A 12027-nucleotide genomic window follows, 5' to 3' on the forward strand; every position below is an offset into this window, starting at 1 on the left:
CTGGAGTAATAAAGTAGAGCTACTAAGCTTATGAGTAGCTAGAACCACAGAAAACTGTAATTCAGACCCCTTATTATAGAGGCCTGTGGAGTGAGTTACTCAAGATCTCCAGAGACTTTTGCATCGTCACGGAGGCGACCACCCAGGGAGGCAGACAGCCCTTGATCTGCTCCCAGGGTGCTCCAGTTACCCAACTCTAAAGACCTCACTCCTAGCTAGCTTGGCTTTCTGGACTGTGTTGGGAAGCCTGCATCCTAGAGACCAGCTGCTTCTTTCTAACTGCCAGGGCACAACGGTCTAAAGAAACTAGACAACTGGGGAACTCATAGAGAAAACTGGAGTCTGCTCATCTGCTCTGACCGAAAACACCATCTGGGACCATAGCCTGCCCCAGCCCTGGGAGAGTTCCTCTGATGCACTCGTCTCCTAGTCCCTCAGTGTCATCTACCCTTCGCACAAACTCTCATCCCCACACCATTCTTAGATCCTCAATCTGCCTGCCATCATTTGGCATCTGCCTATAATGTGGAGGCCTGGATACCAGATGCCAAGATAGCATTTTTTCATTCACAGTGTGGCAGCTGGTAAGAGAGAATATAGAGATAACTTGTAAAGGGCAAGTGGAATGCTATAGGCAGTGAAGACCAGCACCGAGCTGCTCCTCATGCGCAAATCTCGAGGGTTAGCAAGGTGAAGACTGGGTCCTCCACGCTTCCCTCACCTGGTGCCTCTCTGCCATACCCCTACTTCTGCCCTGACTGAGCTAGCGCACCACCTTCCAGCCATACGGACTTCCAACAACCACTTAGTAAACTGCCTCATGTTGAGTGTTTATACTATATTTTTATTTATGTTTGAATATGTCTTTAGAATAAATTAATAGAAATAACTTTACTAGAGGACTGAGGATATAGCTCATTGATGGAATATTTGCCTCTTCTGTACAAGGCCCTGGGTTCCCTTCTCAGTACAGGGAGGAGAAAAAAAAAAAAAAGAAAAGAAAAAGAAGGAAACGGGCCAAACACTAACCTTTTCTAAGCCTTTTGTTACACATTCTTAAATTGTTTCCCAGTATCAGTTTAAAGCTACAGTCTGACATACTCACTTTTAAATCTCTAGTGCTTATTACTGTGCCTAGAGCATAAAAAGTTAATTAATGCTACATGTTTTCTCTTCAATATCATCTTGATGTCTTCCTTTTGTTTCAGATATCTTCACTGTAAGCTTTTCTTTGTACCCAGTGAGCTGGTATTAGAAATTTACTTCTTTGAATAAAGATATTTTCTGATTAGTCAATCAATAAAGATATATTCATGTAAATATAAATTCTTAGGTATTAATCATGGGGATATTTATCTTGGTATATATTAATATAATAATATATTTTAATCATATAATTGCATATCAATTATATGATTAATTTATTATATTATATATTATATGTTATTGTATTATATATATTATCTAGATTGCCTTTCCTGAGGGAGTGTTTGTTTTTCTGACATCTATTAATAGATATGGATGTAGATATAGATGTAGACATAGATATAGATATCGGTATAAGTATAGGTAGAGGTATAGATATACATATATGTATGTCTAAGTTTTGGTGAATGCAAAAAAAGCAATATATAATGTTAGACTACCTGAAAGTGATCACTGGATGTCTTGGAGTTGTGAGATGGAGATTTCCAGCTGAGATGCTCTAGGAAATATAACTGGATATAAGATAGTGATATACAAATACTACAAATTTATGCAATATGTGCTGCATAAGTCCATTGAACATAAGCCATTCAAGAATAGATGACACTAATCAGCAGTGATTATAGTGGAATAGTGGTTATTGAAGAGTAGAAAGATTGACTTGAGAAGGAGCATGAAAAAATTTCTGAGGCTGATGAAAATGTTCTGTATTTGATCTGAATAGTAGACATGCGCACCCATGCAAATGTAAAGTGTTATTGAGAAATATACCTTAGATTTGTAGATCTCATCAAATAATACATTCAGAGGTATAGGTGTGTTCAGTGCTTTCTCATTAGGGATAAGTCAGAGGAAGATATTCAGTTTTATAGAATGACTAGAAAGATATATGTCTGAGTATAATACAAGGGAAAGAATAGGTAGAATGTCATACTGTTCTATTTATTACAAATCCAATAAACTGACAATGTGATTATGCCTTAGGGAGACATCAGGTTTGGTAGGAACATGTCAAGAATATTTTCATGTTTCCATGGAATGTGATATGTGGATGTACTAGTTCCCAAAATGAATGTAATTACTATGGATCACATATACTAATTTTTAATTTATTAATCTGAAAGTATATATTAATCTATAAATAAACAGATTTTTAAAATAAAATTACTTTCTATGTGCACCAAGTACTGATCTAAGAATTATATGGTTATTTTTTTAAAAGTAAGACTAGGGCAGTGGATGTATCTCAGTGGTAGAGCACACAGTTAGCACACACGACACCTGGGTCCCTTCTCAGCACCAAAAAGGAAAAAAATCAAAGTACATATTTTATATAATAAACAAATAAGATTCCCACATAGCTATGTACATATAAACTAACTAACCGCCAGCATAGTGGTCCTAGAAATATTTAGCCAAATTTATAATTTGATTGTTGATTGACTTGGCCTTTTTATATACATTTAATAAACAAAGAGATTAAGTTCCACACAGATGAGACATTCAAGTATAAAACTGCCCTGTTTTCTTGGGCCATTTTTACTGCTTAAACCGTTTAGAACTTAGGCACTTGCCGTTCATTTCAGTTATAACTGGATCCAGTTCATCAGGAATTTTACTTGTTGACCTTTTAAAGAAGCTTAAATCGGGACAATTCACGAAGATAGGTAGGTCAAAAATAACTGACAAGGCTATTTTTGCCAATCTGACAATTCTTTCTCTTGCATTTCAATAAATACCAACTTTTGTCAACTCTCATATACTTTTCCTTATACATATGAACTTTCACAATAAAAGCATTAGTTTATATTCATTTACCTATTTATTTATTTTTGAGACAGGGTCTCCCTGTGTAGTCCAGGCTGGACTTTAACTCACTATGTAGCCCAGGATGGCCTTGAACTTGAGGTGATCCTCGTGCCTCAGCCTCCTGAGGCTGAGATTACAGATGTGTGCCATCATGCCTGGATGACAGCATTACTTTTTGAAGAAGCTCAAATGAAAAGTTTCCTCTTGACCACTAGTTAGGTTTTCTAACAAGGAATTATTCTAGAAGTATCATCTTTTTGCTTCATATTTTTACATTAAAAAATTGTAATTTAGGGGAAAATAAAGGAAGGGAATGGTATTCAGTAACAAGACATCTCAATTTAAAATGTTCTGAAATTAGAATAATTATGGTAAATCTTTTACAAAGACAGATGGCTGATTTTTCCTCCTTCACAAATTTATTTGTGCTTTCTTAATGAAACAAATGAAACTTAGCAGACATTTCCCCTTTTAAGATTGCAAATGTGAATGTGTAACTCTGTTATCTCCCAGGAAAGGTTGTACGGTGCGGCATGCCTTCCCCTCCATCTTCATGTTGGCTGCAAATCTAAGAATGAGAAGAACCGTCTTTGCATGTGTTTTTATCTTCCTCTGTCTCTTCGGTGGTAAGTCACTGCGAAAGCGTAACTCCAAAGGAAGGATGATTTCTTAAGCAATTGCAGAGTTATTGTGTGACCAGGGAAGGTGGATTTACATAAGGTAACTTGTACAGTACTGCTATTGATGCCAGCTTTTCCCACTTCTTGTTCTGACTCTCTCTTCTGACTCTTAGTTTCTTCCTTGTAAACTCCAGGCACTTATACCAAGACCTGAGCAAGCACTCAAGTAACGATCAATGCTAGGAGCCAGCACTGATTGAGCACTTACTATATTTCAGCCTCTGTTCTAAACATCTCACTTGTATGCATTCACTTATTTAATCCTCATGACAGCCTGGTAAATTAGGCAGGTTTTTTCCCCCTCACTTTATAGAGGAGGAAACTGAGTTGGTAGATAGAGTATTATACATTATTATTCCTAAACTAGAACATACATACCGAACTAGGTTGGAAGAACTTATAATAACTTATAAATAAGGCAAAATGAGTAAATTAAATTGGAACAGACGAGCACAGGTACAGCCCCCTTAGCACTTTTTCCTCTTGTAAGTGCTCTTTTTCCATCAATTTCAGCATTCCTTCATTTATAAAAAGAACCACAAAAGGAGATGACTGAGGGTTTTCAGTTCCTTTAGGGGAACTGAAAGGACATTTAAAATGCCTCAAACTAAGTGCTGCTCATAAGCATGTCTTCAAACAGATGTGTTCAAACACTATCATAGGATGTTTTTCCTCCCTCTTAGTGCAGAGTTGCTTTGTCTGGACCAAAAGTTAACAAAGCTGAATCTAAAGTTAGAGGATTGCAGAAGGAGCAGAGAAGGTGGCTGCAACAGTAGTGTGTCAGGAATTTAACGTACATAGGCATCGCTGGGGGATTTAATGAAAAGGAAGAATCAGACCCAGTAGGTCTCACATGAAGCCTGAGGTTCTGCATTTCCACCTAGCTCCAAGTGTGGACGGTGCTGATGGTGTGGAGACCACAGTTCCGGGGGAGGAATCTACAAGGCATCTTAAGAGAAGAAAAATTCTAAAATTCATACTTGGAGACTGTTGGTTCCAAATACTGATATCAACAACTCGTATACCTAAAATATTTGGCCAGATACCACAAACCGGAGAAACCAGGTAGCTATAACCCAACGGGAAAAGCTTGCCGGCCACAAACATTTGCCGCTATGGAGAAAGCACAGCCTGCCACTGCCAAAGCTCCTGATTCCTCATGGAAAGCTGGGAACATGAATTGTATGAGAACTGCCCCAATTTTAAAATATTGACAACTAATATAATTTTTGAAAACTATGTGCAAGAAAAGTACACCAAGTCCAGCCCACAAACCTACAGTTAAGACCTTTGTTTCCCACACTCCTCTTATTACTAAGTACAGTGCCCAACAGTTGTGATTATTCCTTGTAGAGATGGCAGCAAGACTCAAACTGCGTAGCTTGGGTCTCTGCTGCATTTTGATACCTTACCCTTCTCCCCCACAAAAGACACGAGCTAATGAATAGGCAAAAACCCAAAGAAAACATTTTCAGTGCTTTGGATAGCACGAAAAATGATTCAAGGGATCGCAGTAATTTTGCTGAACACAAAGGAAAATGTGAAGGAAAAAAAAATCAGCATAAAGGGACATTTTGTTGTTGAGACTTCTCAGGACTGTCCATAAAGTAGAGGATACTTATTTTAAAAGATTACCATCATCCTGATTTATAATATGTGTTTAAATATCTCTAAGCTGGGCATGGTGGCACACGCCTGTAGCACTCAGGAGGTTGAGGCAGGAGGACTGTTGTGAGCTCAAGGCCAGCCTGGGCTACAAAGTGAGCTCAAGTCCAGCCTGAACTACACAGCGAGACCCTGTCTCAAAAAGACAAATATGTATATATATATATATATATATATATATATATATATACACATGACTGTATATGGCATAGATAAATAAATGTGTACAAGATGTTCTTCCACTAATAGTCATACATAGAATAACACACTTCAGAATTAGTCGTATAAGAAAAGTATTCATTTTACATCTACCTTAAACATTATATTCTTAGTTGTTGAATTGGAATATATCACATAGTAGATATGTTAATAAAATCAGTAAATTTTTAGATAAAAACAGACTGGGAAATGGAAATGGGATTTGAGAGCATAACTGCAGGTGTTCTGGCAACTGAAGAAGTAGTCACCTAAAATATTTGCAAGTTAAGGTAGCATCTTCAGCTGTAGCAAAAGAGGTCAGGACAGAGCTGTTAGAAGCAAAAAGGCTGTGAGTGCTGAGAGTGGAACCAGGAGGTGGGACACCTGAGAGCGAGAGCAAAGCTGGGACGGGTCTTGCCCAGAAGCAGTGCAAGACCCACAGGCAGGTACAGGGTGACCTGGCCCCACGTGCGCTCTCCACCTTTGGGCCCCTGAGCACAGATCTGAGTACTGGCTGGGTCTCCAAGGGCAAGTGGTGCAATGGCGGGATCGTAAATGTAGATGCAAAACTTCCTCGGGCCTGTCCTGCGGAACAGAAACAGGATTTCATAATCTCATAGGCAGCTGACCCACTCTAGGAAAAACCAAAGCCTCCAGCAGGAAGAGGTGACAGAAGGCCTGGAATACACAAAAGCAGCTGGGAACATAGTGTGCTTGCCAAGAACAAGGACAAGGACTTCAACAGAATTTTTTTTTGTCTCTGCCATTCATGCAAGTTTAATTACTAAGACCGCAGCTTTACTTAATTGAAACGTGGGCAAATATAACAACCGGCTGGAAGGTATATTTTGGGAAACATTGACATGTTAATTGCCTAGTGCAAGCTCCTTTCCTAAAAACATTTCTGTTGACTGAACATTGGTTAGGGATTGAAAATCTGTTACACTCAGTGGGAAAACAAACATGAATGCTCCTCAGTGGCTTTAGATGGGGTTGAATCTAAGAACAGTCAACAGATTAATAAGACTCATCAGCCCAACTGCTTTCTAGTAAGTTACCTCTTCTAAAAAACAAGTTACCTCTTCTAACCCCTAATTTAGCAGAGGGGGATATAAAATATACAAAATGTCTACTCATCTCTTCTTTCAGATTATCAATTATTAACATTATTAAATTACAAATTATTAACATGTTGGTAATCACTATATATTGAAAGGTGGGAACAGTGAACAGTAGGTTACATTTTTTTCCTCAATTATAGAAGAGTCTTCTCACAAACTGAGCTATTTTTTATGGTGATGAGCTCCTCATCACTGGCTAGGGCTCCCTGTAGGAATTTTTATAAAGCAGAGTTCCCCAACCTCTGGGCCACAGAATAATGGTCTGTGCAGCAGGAGGTGAGTGTTGGGCGAGTGAGCAAAGCTTTATCTGTAGCTGCATGCTCTCCCCCATTGTTCATATTATCACCTGAGCTCTGCCTCCCATCAGACAAGCTGTGGCATTAGATTTCTATAGGAGTGTAAACCCTATCAAGAATTTTGCATTTGAGGAACCTAGGTTGTGTGCTCCTCATGAGACTTTAAAGCCTGATATTCTGAGGTGGAGCTGAGGAGGTGATGCTAGCTCTGGGAAGCAGCTACAAATAAAGATTAACTTTAGCAGAGAGGTTTGACTACACAAGGACCATAATAAATCAATAGATTTCAGACTCCTATCAAAACCCTATCAGCGAGTGGCAAGTGATAATTAAGCTGCATTTGGTGGCAGGTTTTGTAGTGGTAGGTGAGTCAATGTACAACTGCACCTGGTGGAGGCTTTAGTCAGAATCTGATACTTATTTAAGCCACATGTGTAGCCTGCTCATTATTTTATTTGCCGCTTCTGTGTCTTTTTCCTCCACATTGTACTCTTGTCTCAATCACAGTTTTGGTAACTCCACAAGCAAACCTTAGCCAAAATGAATACAAAAATAAACATCACTGGAGACTTTCTTTGAAGAGGGTAATGAGCCAATAATGAGATTAACAGAAGACTCTAAGACTGTTAGAAAAAGAAGAAAGCTGCAGTAAAGAAAATATCAAGAATTCTACTTAAATTATGGCTTTACTGTAACAAGCCCACTTTATGTAATATGTGGTAACCAACTACCCAACGAAGTCGTGAAACCTTCAAAACTACTTTGCCACATGGAGACCAAGCACTGTACATTAAAAGACAAGCCTTTGGAGTTTGTCTTTTTTTTTTTTTTAAGAAAAAAAAGTGAACATAAAGAACAAGAGCAATTGCTGAAGGACACCACTTCATTAAATGTGTCTGCAATGGAAGCATCATTCTCAATGGCTAATCATATCGCTAAAGCTAAGAAGCCCTATACTACAGGTGAAGAGTTGATCTTCATTTGTCATGAACTTTTAGGAGAGGTTATGGTTTAAAAAGATGTGCTCCTCTTTTGGTTAACATCATAAGAAACAAACTGATGGAACAGCAGATGATACTGAGACATGATGGTCAGAGAGAATTAATGAGTCACTGTGGCATGCAAGCCAGGTTGACAGGTCTACTGATGCTGACAATAAGAAAACATTGCTTCTTTTGTGTGATTTTTAGGAGGATGTACATGAATATACATCACATGCACTGCTGTTGCAGACCAACACTTTAGCTACAGAACTACTCAAGTCTTTGCATGATTATACATCAGGAAAACTGAACTGGTCATTTTGTGCTGTATGTGCATACAGTGGTTGTCATGTCTGGATGGCTTTCTGGTTTCACTACTCAGGTCAAAGAGGTCACTTCTGAATATGAATCTACACATTGTGTCATTCACAAAGAAATTCTGGCTAGCCAAAAAATGTCACTCGAACTTGATAATGTTTTGCAGGATGTGATTAAACACAGCTAAACTAGATAAAGTACATACCTTTAACTCATGTCTGTTCATGCAGCTTTGTAAGGAAATGGATATAGAGCATACATCTCCTATACACAGAAGTGAGGTAGCGTTCTAAAAGTAGATCACTGCCCAGTTTTGGAATTACAGTGACACAGAATGGGTCACAAGATACACTTGTGTGACATATTCAACCTGCTCAACAAAATCATTCTCTCTTCAGAAGAGACAGACAACTGCATTCAAGTTGGCAGATAAAATGGCTACACTCAAAGTTAAACTGGAATTACGAGGGTGATGAGTGAACATTGGGATATTTTGTATGTTTCAAACATTAGATGAGATTTTGAAAAAGAATGAGCCAGGGTCTCCTTCCTCCCAGCTGGTACATGGTCAGCTATCTCTGCTTTCTAAAGAGTTTGAGCATTACTTCCCAACCACAGAAGACCACCAAACTGGGAAGGAATGGATCTGTGATCTATTTGTGAATAAGCCAGGCAAGCAAACTTTGTCCATGCCAGAAGAGGATCAACTGCATCAAAATAGTTTGTTTGAGACAACTTCAAATCCCCGTATGCTCTAGGTTAAAGTCAAGGCAGAATATCACGAGATTGCTGCAAACAACAGTGAAAAGCCTGCTTCCATTTCCAACATTCTACCTTTGTGAAGCAGTTTTCTGCAGTGACAGCAACCAAAATTAGATTATAGAGTAGACTGGACAAGAGCCACACACTTCGGGTGTCACTGTTTCCCATCACCACTAGATGGGACTGTCTAGTTATAGGGAACGATTGCAGGGCTTCCACTGACTTAGTATTGCAGTGAGGGGTATAAATATTTTATTATACATTGTAGTGTAGTAATAATAGAAATAAAATGCACAGTAAGTGCTATAATGCTCTTAACATCACAAAACCACCCCTCCCCACCACCACATCCATGGAAAAGTTGTCTTCTACAAAACTAGTCCTTGCTGCTGATGGACTGGTAACTGCTGCTATAAAGAACTCCTGGACTGGTAGACCCAATGGCTATTCAACACTGGTTCAAGTATCCATAGCCAAGTCACATTCCCTCAGCTATGTCTACCTAACTACAGTACAAATTCCCAGGCCTCACCTTCTACAGACTAACACAGGTCCATGGTGGCTCTAGGAATCCATGGATTTTATTTTAACCACTCAAGTCAGATATACATGGAAATTTGGAAACCAATCTTCTAGATAAAGTCTTTCCAACATTACTTATACTGGCTGAGTCCAAGAATTTATGGTCTAAATCTATTTGACCAATATTATTTTTGAGCCACTAAATTTACATATTAAAGATAACAAATATGTATTATTAATCAAGTAATAAATATTCATGAAAAACTGTTATGGATAATATGCTACCTTAGACACTGAAGTCCTAACAATGGACATATGGCTGAAATTAAATGTTATGGTAAAATACTGGTTTGATTTAATTAGGCACCAAAAAATTAAATAAATCTTAATCAACTAAGTTGGTTAGACCACCTGTCCTCATTTCTGACTACTGTCAGGTCCAATTCATTAATCTAGCATATGCCTTGAAATTTTCCTCACTAAATTCTCAAAAAAAATTTAAATTTTGTGAATTTTTGTAATTGTTTAAATGTTGCTTACTTTTTTAAAGCTGAAAATCACTGCTTTAATTTTGGATCTCTCTCTTCCTCATTTTTTTTTTTTCTGGTCTTCATCAATATTTTCACCTTATTTTTTCATCCCTGTACTTGGAGATGTTGGAAGTGTGATTTGTAGGTCATGTAATCTCTCAATCCCCTTCCATGGATGCCTTCTAGACTTCGGAACCTGCAGAACAAAGTATGGTCAGTACTGCATAAAAGAGACTCACATAAAAGGTAAGTCTCTATAATAAAAAGCATATATAATTACAGTTACGTGCTGGGAAGATCCTTATAACAGCAAATATTCATTGAGCATTCCAGACTGTCTTAGTTCTCTTTCATTGCTGAGACAAAATACCCAACGCCCAAAATGAAGGAAGGAAAGGTTTATTTAGCTTACAGTTTGTGGAGGTTTCAGTCCATACTTGGCTGGCTCTGAGGCAGAAGGTAGCAAAGCAACAAGAGCAAAGGGGGGAATGGCAGCCGAACAGCAAAGCAGCCAGAGTAAAAGGGAGGAATCGTGGCAAGCAGCCTCTTTCCCTCCCTTACATTGTAAACAGGCTACCCCCACCTAAGGGGCGTGTAGCTCTCACATAATCTCCATGCCCTCCTCTTCCACAGGCTCAGGATGTATACAAAGTAAGCACCCTGGCTTCCTGCTGAGTCACTTAGCCAAAACTCTAGACTCCCCAAGTTGACACAATGTATCAACCATAACACAGATGTTATAACATATACCTTATGTTATAAGGGTTTTGTTGGGATAACATTACACCAACCATGCAACGATTTGAGCTGGATGAATCCTGTTACTATCACCAGCTTAAAGCTGAAAAATCTAAGGCTCAGAAAAAATAAGTTATTTGTACAAAGTTACACAGCTAATGACTGTTGTAGCCAACATTCAAATATAAGTAATTTGACCCTGGAACACTAATAAGCCTACAAACTGCCGCATTTAAACCACTCACATCTTCACATTTTTTATGCGTGTATGTGATACTGGGGTGTGTGTGTGTGCGTGTATGCATGAGTGCATGTGTGTGTGAGATGGTATCTTGCTAAACTGTTAAACTACCCAGACTAGGTTAAAACTTACCCGTAATTCCTGCCTCAGCCTCTCAGACTGTTGGGAATGTACACCACCAAACCAAGCTCTTACAGAAAGTAATACATAATTTGGGGAGCCCTTCTAAGGGTGGTCCTATGCAATAGGACAGATCACATCCACATGAAGCCATTCTGTCTACTGCTTTGACTAAAAATTTAAATATAAAAATCCAAATGATGAAAACAGTAGAACAACTGAAAGATATATTTAAAGTTTCAAACAAAGCCAGGTGTAGAGGCGCATGCCTGTAATCCCAGTGTTCGGGAGGCTGAGGCAGAAGGAGCGTTGCAAGTTTGAGGCCAGCCTGGGCTAGAAAGTGAGTTCAAAACCAGCCTAGTAAGACCCTGTCTCAAAAAGACAAAAAATAAAGTTTCAAACAAAGGAGGCCTCTTTAACATACAAAACCCAAAAATCAGAAAGGAAATGATAAACTTGAATATATAAATATTTTTAAATTTCTAAAATAAATGATAACTCCAAAATATCAAAGATAAGCAATAAGCTGTGTGGAAATAGTTAGAACATGGATAACAGAAATGAATGTATTAATATCTAGCCAGAGTAAATAATTTCTAAAAATCAGTTTTGTAAAGGATTAACCACCAAAAAAGAAAAAAATCAAGGAAATAGGAAGGCAATTCTAAGGCTGCTTAGCCTTGTTATCAGAAAAAAAAACCAAGGAAGTATAAATTACAGAAATAACATAAGCCTTTAACCCCTCATATTGGTAAAACATATAAACTTTTAACCAGGTATGGCAGCACATGCTTGGAATTCTGGGTAGTTGGGAGGCTAGGGTAGGAGGACTGTTGGT

General features: G+C 38.3%; 1 long non-coding RNA gene across 1 annotated transcript; it reads left to right on the plus strand.

Moving 5' to 3' along the window:
* Positions 1-2779: 2779 nt before the first annotated feature.
* LOC102019837 lies at positions 2780-10300 on the plus strand. Its single transcript, XR_001234772.1, has 3 exons — positions 2780-2873; positions 3529-3641; positions 10214-10300. It is a non-coding gene; the product is annotated as an uncharacterized LOC102019837 (long non-coding RNA).
* The last annotated feature ends 1727 nt before the right edge of the window (positions 10301-12027 follow it).

The sequence above is a fragment of the Chinchilla lanigera genome, unplaced genomic scaffold (assembly GCF_000276665.1).
Source record: "Chinchilla lanigera isolate Chin_1 unplaced genomic scaffold, ChiLan1.0 scaffold00033, whole genome shotgun sequence".
Classification (NCBI taxonomy): domain Eukaryota; kingdom Metazoa; phylum Chordata; class Mammalia; order Rodentia; family Chinchillidae; genus Chinchilla; species Chinchilla lanigera.